The sequence below is a fragment of the Ursus arctos genome, unplaced genomic scaffold (assembly GCF_023065955.2).
Source record: "Ursus arctos isolate Adak ecotype North America unplaced genomic scaffold, UrsArc2.0 scaffold_14, whole genome shotgun sequence".
Taxonomy (NCBI): domain Eukaryota; kingdom Metazoa; phylum Chordata; class Mammalia; order Carnivora; family Ursidae; genus Ursus; species Ursus arctos.
Window position 1 is genome coordinate 5,020,360 of NW_026622808.1, and position 11,251 is coordinate 5,031,610.

General features: G+C 45.2%; 1 long non-coding RNA gene across 1 annotated transcript; it reads right to left on the reverse strand.

Moving 5' to 3' along the window:
- Positions 1 to 932: 932 nt before the first annotated feature.
- LOC123002205 (uncharacterized) lies at positions 933 to 4,477 on the reverse strand. Its single transcript, XR_006411880.3, has 4 exons — positions 3,963 to 4,477; positions 1,646 to 1,762; positions 1,393 to 1,487; positions 933 to 1,289 (listed from the first exon to the last, which is right to left on the reverse strand). It is a non-coding gene; the product is annotated as an uncharacterized LOC123002205 (long non-coding RNA).
- Between the last annotated feature and the right edge of the window lie 6,774 nt (positions 4,478 to 11,251).

Below are 11,251 nucleotides of genomic sequence, written 5' to 3' on the forward strand. Positions count from 1 at the left end.
AAGCTATGTCATCGTGAAATTAAGTTACTGATACCTCAGAATCCTAGAATGTGTGGTGTCCCTGTGATCTATTAGGGTCTTCTGTCCCTTCCACGCTTCTTATATTATTCACTTAATAATGCTCTGGTTCTTGGGAGTAGGATGGTGAAGAAAAAAGATGGAATCTCCGTCTTTGGCTCCTCATTTAAAATTTAAATATCTCGTGGAAATGGAAGGCTTTAAGCCATTATCAGCTAATGTCTTTGGGCACAATTAGCTGACATCCAGCTGGGACCAAAAGGAAGACCCAGCCCAGGCTCCTGTTGGAATGGAGGCCCAGCCAGGACAATGTGCAGAGGTAAAGACACTAAGGGCAACTTCGTCAGTCTCTACAGTCTTACGGAGAGCCACGGTCTAGTTAATTCCAAGCAAACCACTTCCTCCCGCTGGCATAAATGCCAGAGATGGCCAAATCCAAGTGGCTAACGTATCTGTTGGAACATTTCGTATGGTTGGAATGATTGTAAATGATATTCTAAATACACTGCTTAACGTATCCTTTGTGCCCGAGCCTTGATAGCTAAGGTTGCAAACCCGCCCTCTTGGCCTTAGTTGTGACCTCTTTGCCCTACAGTCTGATCCTTGAAAAGCTCTAATCAACATTTAAAAAGAAGAGATTTCGCAGGAAGATAAACATTTCCAGCTCCTAAAAGCAGCTGTTCTCTTTGGAAGGTGCGTTTTCCTGTCCCCCCACCCCAATGCCCCCCCACCCCTGAGGCTGTGTCATTAGCACTTATCACTGCCCTTAAACAGATGTTTCCCCTTTTCTGGAGAAAGATTTTCCAATATGGATACCTCCCTAAGAAGTGGGACGCTTGAAGACAGCTAAGCTGACTTTTCCTATATCCTACCTGTCTTGCTCATTTAGGCTTCTTGCCTGGTCTCCATGGGCATTTGAGTTTCTAACTCTGCCCGAGACCTTGTAGGGGAGGTAAAAATTTTCCTTGACCCACTTAGGGTCCCTGGCCAGGTCTCGAAATTAAAACCAACAAAGACAGATTAACGGGAGAAAAGCACACAAATTTATTTTTACGTGACACGAGAGCCTTCGTAAAGACATGAAGACTTGAAGAAACAGTTAAGCAGTTACACCTGGGTATTTTGGGGCTAAGTTTGAAGAATAGTGGGCAGTTGTATAGAAATGGCCTGTTTGTAGCAGCTCTTCTCAGAGCCCCTTTGTCTTCGGAGTTAAAGGCGCTCCTTTCCTCCAGGCATAAGGAGGGCTCCTCTCCCCGTGATGGTTTTATGACCTGTTTTGGGGAAGAAGGTGGGTCAGAGTGACCTTCCCATTCCTGTTGTTTTCTCTGTTGAAAAACAAATCTTATATTTTAAAGTAGACTGTAAAGATCTTACTGGCTTTGCTCAGTGATTCACGAATCGGGCAGCATCCCATCTATAGCAGAGAGAAAGGAGTTCCACGGAGCGTGCCCACAACCTTTGCAAGTCCTCTGAAAAGCAAGCACAGTGCATTGACTGCAGACATGGAAACAACCTTTCACCCCTCCCTGAAGCTACGTTCTGTGCAACACGGTGCCACAGCTCCTCCTGTAAACAGGTGGAAAGGCTAATCCCCACTCCTTGAACTTGGCCTGACCTGGTGACTTACTTTGGCCAATATGCATGCAGTAGAAGTGATGGTGGGCCCATCCCAAGCCTCCAAAGGTTTTCTGCACTTCCGCTCACTTGGAAATCTGCAGCAACACGCATAGAAGCTCAGGCTAGCCTGCAGGGCAATGGGAGATACATGGTCCAGTCAATCCACTGCCCAGGAACAGCCAACCCACCGTAGACGCGCGAGTGAGGCCATCCTCAACCTGCCCCTAGGTGACATACACCTGCACCTTGATGGCCTGCATGAGTCAGCCTGGCCCAAAGCACCGGTCAGCTGATCTCCCCAAATGACTGGCTGGGCGATAAACAATAATAAATGTTTCCTGTTCAAAGTCACTGGACGGTGGTTTGTTGTGTGGCAAAAACTAACTGATACAGGAAGGACAAGTGATTCCTCTTTTCTGCTTTTCCTCGTAATCTAGAACTTCTTCTTCTCTGAAGCATCTCTCCCATTTTTCTCCTTGGCAGCCTCTCTTTCAATAGCCTTCCCTCTATGATCCGTCTTTTGAAGACCGTGGTCATTACATGCAGATTTCTACGCCACCACTGAGAACTGAAAAGGGAATCTGAATTCATATGAAAAGGCCTTTTTTTTTTTTAAGTGAGAAGCCTACCGTGCAGAAGCTAATTGTGTGTGCATGGTGGAATGACTCTACGTGCCCTGGAGAGGTTCTGTAGCATTCCATCATGGCTTGCTCATAACAGGAAACACACCAACGGTGTGTGAAGCCTGATGTGAAAGAGACCCTAGGTCAGTGGGTTTGCAGTTTGCTGTTCACAGGCAGAAAAGATGTGGACAGCTCCCATCTTTGCAAGTGGACACAGATCGCAAGCAGTGCGTGCTTCCTGCCTTGATCTGCATGGGTAAGCTCTTGGGGAGGACGTGGAGATGGGAATTGTGACATCAGAGGGACGGAGGCTCAGGCCAACAGCATTGCATCTCTGGGTCCTAAACAAGCTCCTTGAGCCCTGGGACCCGTTCCTTGGCATTCCCACAAGGCCTTCCCCCAGCATTATCCCTGGGGTCAGTAATAGATTCAAAGGTGAGTCATCTGCAGTGAGGAGAAGAGATAACACAACTGTTGGGGCCAGCCATTAGCCGAAGTAAAAGAATTAATCTCACTGTTTCTGAAAGAGGGGGAAAAAAAGGCACCAGTAATTATATTTGCATGTTTTCAAAGCATTTTCTGATTATTTATGACACAGAATCCTTATAATATGAGAGAAAGAAATGATGTTCACAGAACTTAAGTGACTAACTCCAAGTCATAAAGCATTTTAGTGGCTGAGTGGCTAACCACCCGAAGCTTTCATTTCCTTCATTTTATTAATTTAACAAATATTTCTTGATCATGTGGCATTTATAAAGCAGGACTCCCCCTTCACATCCTTTGGAAATTTTTTTTCCTGGCATTTTCTTTACTTGTTCATTTTATAATATATATGTGAAATCTGAATTGCTAATTTAAAAGAAACCCATGTTTTGGGAAGTTCTACATTTAATCTAGTAGCCAGCCTTACAAAGTGACAATACACAGCCCAAGAAACCATTTAAAACATTACATTAAAAATATTAATGTTGGGGCGCCTGGGTGGCTCAGTCGTTAAGCGTCTGCCTTCAGCTCAGGGCGTGATCCCGGCATTATGGGATCAAGCCCCACGTCAGGCTCCTCTGCTGGAGGCCTGCTTCTTCCTCTCCCACTCCCCCTGCTTGTGTTCCCTCTCTCGCTGGCTGTCTCTATCTCTGTCAAATAAATAAATAAAATCTTTAAAAAAAATTACATTAAAAAAATTAATGTTGACTTCAGCTAAGTAGACTACATCAAGAGGAAAATACAGTATTTCCACGGGCAGCCCACATTCGACATGTACATAAAATGACAGGGACCACAAAAATGATTAGGGAGCTCGTATAAATCATTTTGGATAGGCGGCAAGGCGTTTATTAAAACAAAAGCATGACTGGAAACTTTCAAAGAAAAAAGCAAATGGTCCTGGGTCGCCTGTGGACAGGAGGCAACAGAAAGCATTTGCATTTGCTTGGCAAAGAAGACCTTAAAAGGTAGGGTTCAAATGCTTGCCTACAGTTTTATAAGGTCTGTTACCAGCAGGTCAGACTAAATCAGAACACTCTTTCTCTCTTCAACTCAGGCATCTGATTGGAAACAAAACATCCTTACAGAGAATAGTCCCCCAAGATGCCAGATGTGGCAGAGCAGAGCAGAGGGGAGAGAGAAAGTGGAGCTAACTGCCGGGCTGGTGCAGAAATGTACATGAAATCCAAAGAAATTAGCAAAGCCAGGTCAGCGTACCTGAGGAGAGACGGCTTCAGGTTTGTTCCTGGGGAGAGGAGATAAGGTGGAATCCTGCAACTCTGCAGGCAAACGAGGGGTTTCTAGAGAATAAACCGATGCTAGTATGGACCTCCTGGTGTGGAGTGAGGTCGACCAGAGCTCCAGAGTCTGTGTAATGTCAGCCAGTCCTGTGTTCCTAACTGTATCCGTTGTTCCATGCACAGTTCCTGCCTTAGTGGCTCCCCTGGCTTTGCCTTCAGGATCCCAAGTCCATTTGGATCTTGGTGAGCTCAGCCTGCCCTCGGGGCCTTCCCTCACTGGATGAGCTCCTGTGGCCCCTAAAACAGGCACTATCCACGTGGGAGCTCATCCCACAGGTGAAGGCCAGTCCTGCCCATTTCTGGACACAGCCGTGGCTCTTCGATGCAAGACGCCAGCTGGAGCTCTGGAAGGAAACCCTAGGGAAGGGAGGGCAGGAATCCAGCAGAATCCAGGCAAATGATTTTGAGGAATAAATGAGTGACAAGCTCTGGGGAAAGGCAACAATAAAAAAAGCTTGTGTGAGCCAAAAGTTTTGTAATTAGGGGAACTCCCTGACCCACTCTCCCCCTCCCTGGTTCCATAGTCCTCTTGTCCTGGCAGGAACTGGTTCTGGAGCTCACCCTGGCATTATGTCTCTCAACGTGTCAACTTTGTATCAGGATTGGCTAAGGTGTTTTTTTTTTTTTTTTTTTTTTTTAATGTGCAGATTTCCATGGTCAGTCCTTATCTAACCTAATGGAATCAGATAGCTGAGGGCGGGGCCCAGGAACCTGCTTATTAGCCCATCATCCAGACACATGGATGTTTGAGAATTGCTCGAGTATTTTGGAATTTGGTGATCGGAAGTTGGAGGCAGTTCCAGAATCTTCTACAGTTATCAAAATTTTACTCCTCTTCTTCAACCGTTAGCTGCACCAGCCTACAGAGAATGGGGTCCTCCTCCTCCTTCCCACTGGTCAACCATTCACATTAAACAAATATTTATTGAGAGACTACCATGTGACAGGTACTCTCCAGGTCCACAGACACCGTAGAGACACAATTCAAATAAAAATCCGTGCTCTCACAGAGCTAACATTCAAGTGGGAGGAGACAAATAAGAAACCAGTAATGGATAATAGAAAGAGGAAGCTATGTGGAGAAAATGAAGCATGGGGGAGTGGGAGAGCTGGAGTGGAGTGAGGATGGGGGGTACAATTTTAAATAGCGGCCCCAGAAAGGCATCCTTGAGAAGATAACTTCTGATAAAGAAGACACAACCATGTGTGGGACTGTCAGATAAAATAAGAACGCTGTCATGCACCAAATCGTGTCCCCCACAGTCATGTGCTGATGCCGTAACCTCCACTGTGACTATCGGTGGGGTCAGGCCTTGAAAGAGGTGATCAAGATGAAATGAAATCATAAGGGTGGGGTCCTGATCAAAAGGACTGGTGTCCATCCAGGAGCAGGAAGAGACACCAGGGATGTGAGTTACAAGCCAAGGAGAGAGGCCCCAGGGGAAACCAGCCCTGCCATCACCTTGATCTTGGACTTTCGGCCTCCAACAGCACAGGACAATAAATTTCTGTTATGTAAGTGACCCGGGCTGTGGTACTTTATTACGCAGCCCGAGCAAAATAATAGATACCCAGTTACACTTGCATTGCACGTAGAAAATACATAAGTTTTTACCATGCATGCTACATACCTACACCAAAACGTTATCTGTTGTTTGTACGAAGTGTAAATAAAAGTGGGCATCCTATATTTTTATTTGCTGAAGCTGGCAGCCCCAGCTACATGATTACCTAGGAGAAGAGAATTCTAGACAGAGTGGACAACACTAAGTGCCAGAATAAACCCTCCGATGGAATGGGTGAAAGCAAAGAATGGGATGAGATGGGTCACAGTGGGGTAGCAGAGAAAATTCGGGACATCCTTACATGATTTATTAGAATAATGTATTATCTGTTGTTTATCTGAAATTCGGCTTTAACTGCGTGTCCTCGATATTGATTTGCCAAATTAGGCAGAGTAGGTGGGGAGCAGATGCTATGGGAGTCTGCTAGCCATGGTAGGAGTTGGAGTTAACGCTCTTCCCGAGACAGCCAGCGATTGGGTGATTGTTGATAGATACAAGCTTTTCAAAGTCACTCCAAAAGCTCCCATAGCTCTTGGCTTTGAAGGCTTCTGCGGACAATGTTTTAGTTCAGAGCTACTTGTAGCAAAGACTGTTCTCTTTGTAACTTGCAGGCAGACCCATGTTGCCCTAAGTCCCAGGTGACCGGGCTGTAACTGGAATTTGGAGCTCATAAAAAGGTTCACGCTATACCCATTTTGCACCATTAGCTCTGTCACTCTATTGAAGCTCGAAATCTCCTTCCGATGTTTTGAGCCCGCTCCCGTCCCCCTCGGTGTACCTGCGTGCGTACCATTAGAAAGGAAAGAAGGCGGGTCAGGCTGCCTTGTTTAATTAAGGCTTTCTAATTGGAAACTTTTTGTAAATCAAAAATCTGATTCTCCTGGTTAATTTTGCTTATAAAACTTTGCAAATTAAAACCTAATGGAAAAGAACTAAAAAAAAAAAAAATTAAAAGCTTTGAAAAATTCCCAAACACCGCAATGAAAACCCGTTCTATTTGTCCAGAAAGTTTACTGCTAGGAAAATCTTATAACCTGTTTAATCCCCTGCAGCTGGGAAAAGCAGTTAGGGTAGAAAGAGGAAGCCGTTGGCAGCCTTTTGCAAAGAGCAGGGGGGGTGGACAGAATTTTCTTTCATTGTGAAGCATCACTGTTCATAGCCCAAGGAAGATCCTTTGATTACAGGTAGGGTAAAATGTCGATTAGGACCTAGTTCCTGCCCTGAGTTCTCTTTTTTTTTTTTTAAAGATTTTATTTATTTATTCGACAGAGATAGAGACAGCCAGCGAGAGAGGGAACACAAGCAGGGGGAGTGGGAGAGGAAGAAGCAGGCTCCTAGCAGAGGAGCCTGATGTGGGGCTCGATCCCACAACGCCGGGATCACGCCCTGAGCCAAAGGCAGACGCTTAACCGCTGTGCCACCCAGGCGCCCCCTGCCCTGAGGTCTAAGAACATATAGATTTTACTTCTCTTACAGGTGATAAAGAATAATGAGACAGTGGAAATGTTTTAGAAAATAATCACACATGATAGTCCAAAAGGTCGAATAGGAGCAAAGTGAATGAATTTATTACTTGGTGTGCTTACTAGGCCAGCTCAGACACAAACATGTCGTAGGATTAATTTCAGCCATGTTCCCTTTTTTTTTTTTAAGACTTTATTTATTTGAGAGAGAGAGAGCACACAAGCAGGGGGAGTGGCAGAAGGAGAGGGAGAAGCAGATTGCCCACTGAGCAGGGAGCCTGATGCGGGGCTCGATCCCAGGACCCGGGAATCATGACCTGAGCCAAAAGCACACGCTTAAATGACTGAGCCCCCCAGGCACCCCTTTCGTCATGTTTCTAAAGCAGAAATGGTTCCTCAGAGTAGTCGAGTCAACCCAATTATAACGCAGCCTCAAGAAATGTCCATTGAGTAGTTTATTAATTATTTTAAAAATAAATCCATTTCTGAATATTTTTGGTTAAAGGACACTTTCCTCAGATTAGTTAACTTTTAAATGAACTAAAATGTCCATAGTGAGCTTCTGTGGTTTGGGTATGCCCAGGATTCCTTTATCCCTTCTTCTCCAGCAAGCATCCTTCCTCTTCCCTTAAGGACTGCCCCCCACTTCCGGGGGAGCTGGTGGGCACACAGCAGTGCTCTCAGGAGCAGATGCAAGGTCTAATCTGGGTTCGTTAATACAGCTCACTAGCTCGGAAGAGTCTAGAAAACGGACGAGGAACCTCAGACTCTTCTCTGGAGGCTTTTTATATGCAGAGCGAGTAGAAACAGACTTGCTAACTTAGAATGGTGGAAGGCTGTAGCTGCCTGGTCTCTGTTCTTTCCATGTGGAGAAGAACTTGACAGAGAAAGAGGAAAAAAATGATCCCAACACCCAGACAAGCAGAGATAAGAGGCGTAAGTCGATCAAGAGATTACTCGACGATGAGAAGTAAAGCGAGAACGACTCATGCTCTTTTATGCCTTAGATACCGTCACTCCCGAACCCATGTTCCTGTTCTTTATCTGAGCCACTAAGTTTCTGTACGTGTTTTGCAAGGTGGAGTTAAGCTTCTGCCTTTGAAGCCGGGAGCCCTGTGTACATAGGAGTTAATTCCCTTGCAATAGATAGACTCAGGTTTTACAGAAGAAACAAAATCGAGCTTTACGTACCTATGTATATAAGGCACGGTTTTTCTCTTGTCCCCCAAACGATCAGGGAGAAAATACAGTGCTGTGATATTTTTGAATCCTTACAAACTCTCCAACATCGAGCCTGCTTTCTGAACCGCTTGAATTTGAACAGCGACACGCCATTGGGGAAAGCTACGTTGGCCGCAAAGAGCTTCAAGTCGTGTTAATTTGGGATTCTTAGAGGGGGCACCTGAAATAATCTATTTTTCTAAAAAAGCAAGGCAATCTAAAAAGAGGCAGTGATTATTCTTGGGGAGGGCGATCAGATTCTTTTTTTTTTAAATCAGACCATTGAACTATTATTTTAAAGACAGACAGTACGCAAGTGAGTGGTAGATAACCACACACGAGCCCCTCGAGGATGAATGGGAAAAGCCGGCAAGCAAAGAGCGAGCTGTCTTTATGTTATGAGTTCAGAAACCTGTGGCCTTGGGTTTCAGAGTCATTGTTACACGAGGCTTTGTTCGAAGAGCACTGTGTCTTCGGAAAGGACGCGGAGGTGCTGTTTTCTGGGAAAAGTGTGCATACCATTCTTCCTTAACTGTGCGCGCGAAAGAGTTAGATTTCTATATTAAAGAATTATCGTAGAGGGGCGCCTGGGTGGCACAGCGGTTAGGCGTCTGCCTTCAACTCAGGGCGTGATCCTGGCATTGTGGGATCGAGCCCCACATCAGGCTCCTCCGCTATGAGCCTGCTTCTTCCTCTCCCACTCCCCCTGCTTGTGTTCCCTCTCTCGCTGGCTGTCTCTATCTCTGTCGAATAAATAAATAAAATCTTTAAAAAAAAAAAGAATTATCGTAGACTATGTACTTTAAAATAGCATATGGACCTGATGAATTAACACGCACAAAGATTCTCCTTTCTCCTCGTAATTTTTGTCAACATTTCCATTGACTGACATTAAAGTCTGCTCTCATTGAGGAAGTGGAGAATCTCTGTGTATTTGGGGATGGACACTGCGTGTGTGTGTGTGTGTGTGTGTGTGGCATATGTATGAGTTGGGTGTGCTTACGGGAACACAAAGAATTCAAGGGGTCAGAAGGACAGGTGGCAGCCCGACCGATGGCTTTGGCACGGGTCAGTGGGCAGGCCGACCAGGTAATCCAAACTTGGAGAGCTTGAACTCCACCTGAAACGGTTATTCAGGGTGAGGTTTCTCATAAAGTAAATTTAAAGGTAACTACTGAGTGGTGGAGCCAAGAAAAATATTATAAAGCACTCTGCACATATTGAAGTAAAATTCTGCCCAAATCCCTCCTCCCCGCCCCGCCCACGCAGGTCTCTGTTTGCATAGGGATAGAGATCACGCTAGGGCCTCGCCCTGCATCCAAGTCCATTACGCATGGCAGGTAAGGGCAGGTGAGTCCCAAGTGCGTGCCTCCTGCGTGTGATAAATGATGGAAAAGAGAAGGCAAGCAGAGCGGGAGGGAAGGTTCCCGGTCGGATTGGGAATACCATTCCACCGCAAGCAAACAGTACGTCTGGCCTCCAGCTGACTGTTCCTTTTACTGGTTTGCAACCGAGCCCTATCTCCCCAGTTGCGTCTGTCACCCCTGTCACCATCAAGTCTGCTCAAATGTGTCACCACCATCAACAGACACATGGGCTCTGCAGAGAAGCAAGGCTCACACTGTGCCCTGGGTTGTTCTAAGGACTCCAGGTGCCTTGTCTCACTTATTGGGTGAGGTCATTGTACCCTTTCGTGGAGGGCACTGTGTCGATTTGGGGGCGTTACAGAAATCCAAAAATAATATGCCTGCCTTAAAGAGCATGCAGTGTTGCATTTGGATCAAAAGTGAGCTAACCTTGCAGGTGGAACTAAATGATACTGAATGAGAGTAAGCAGTCCAGGCAACGAAGGGGATTATTTCCTGCTCAGTGAACCCATTATATTTTGCCACATTGTCTAATATAGTTGAGACTTGTATCACCGGAAAGTGTTATGACATGGGTACCAAAGAACACCAAAATAACCAAACAACTTAATGGCAGAAATAAAAGACACACACACACACACACACACACATTTTGAATATGGCCACCCTCCTATTACTTACACTCTAAGGAGAAATGAAATTTTCAAATGAAATCTGACAGAAATAAGTGGAAGTTTCTGTCCTTTGAAATTTTATATTCTGCCTATTCTCAGGCGGCTGCCTTTTAAAAATGTCTGAATTAAGCCAAGATTACTTTTTTAGCAGTAGTAGCCTTGACCATCTTTGGCCACGTTGAGTAAAATATGAAGTCATCGAGAGCAAAATAACCCGAAGATTCTGGATGTGTCCTACATTTTTATAGTCGTTGAGGGTTGTTAGGACTTGTAAGCTATCGCAGAATCTGGCCCACCATAAAGTGTTGGGAAATAAACAAGGATCGCCCTTGCCCTCTGGCAATTACTCACAATAAAATTATGTTTCCAGATCCAGGCACATGGTTCCAGCAGAAACTTAATGATATATTGGAGAAGAAGGAAGACAGAGAAAATATGACAGACAAGAAAAAAAAACATTGTGACCTCAGGCTCTGGGATGCCAGGCAGGTTTTTTAAGCTTGTTGTCCATGGTCCAAAGCATGGGAACTTAGAATAGTTTCCGAGAAATCTCCCATCAAGTAATTCTGGTACCTTCCATAGGCTGTTTTGGAAGGAGTGATGTGAAAGGTATTTCTGTCTTCCCAAGTGTGTGATGGTGCCAACTTTTGACTCACAACATCTTACTTATGCTGTTCTTTTTCTCCCCCTCGGGGTCCATCCCATACATCGTGAACCTTGTGAGTTCTATCTCCCTTTGAGTATTTTTCTCTGCACCTGAGTAGTGAACTGAATTTAGGCTCTCATGACAAAACTCTCCTTCTTTCTAGTGAAAAGAATTCCTCACCATTTGTGGTGGGGAAATAGAAGCCTTCATGGAGGAGACTGTGATCTCCTGTTCTTTCTTACCGTGTCCCCCGCAAGGGTTCAAGGCCCA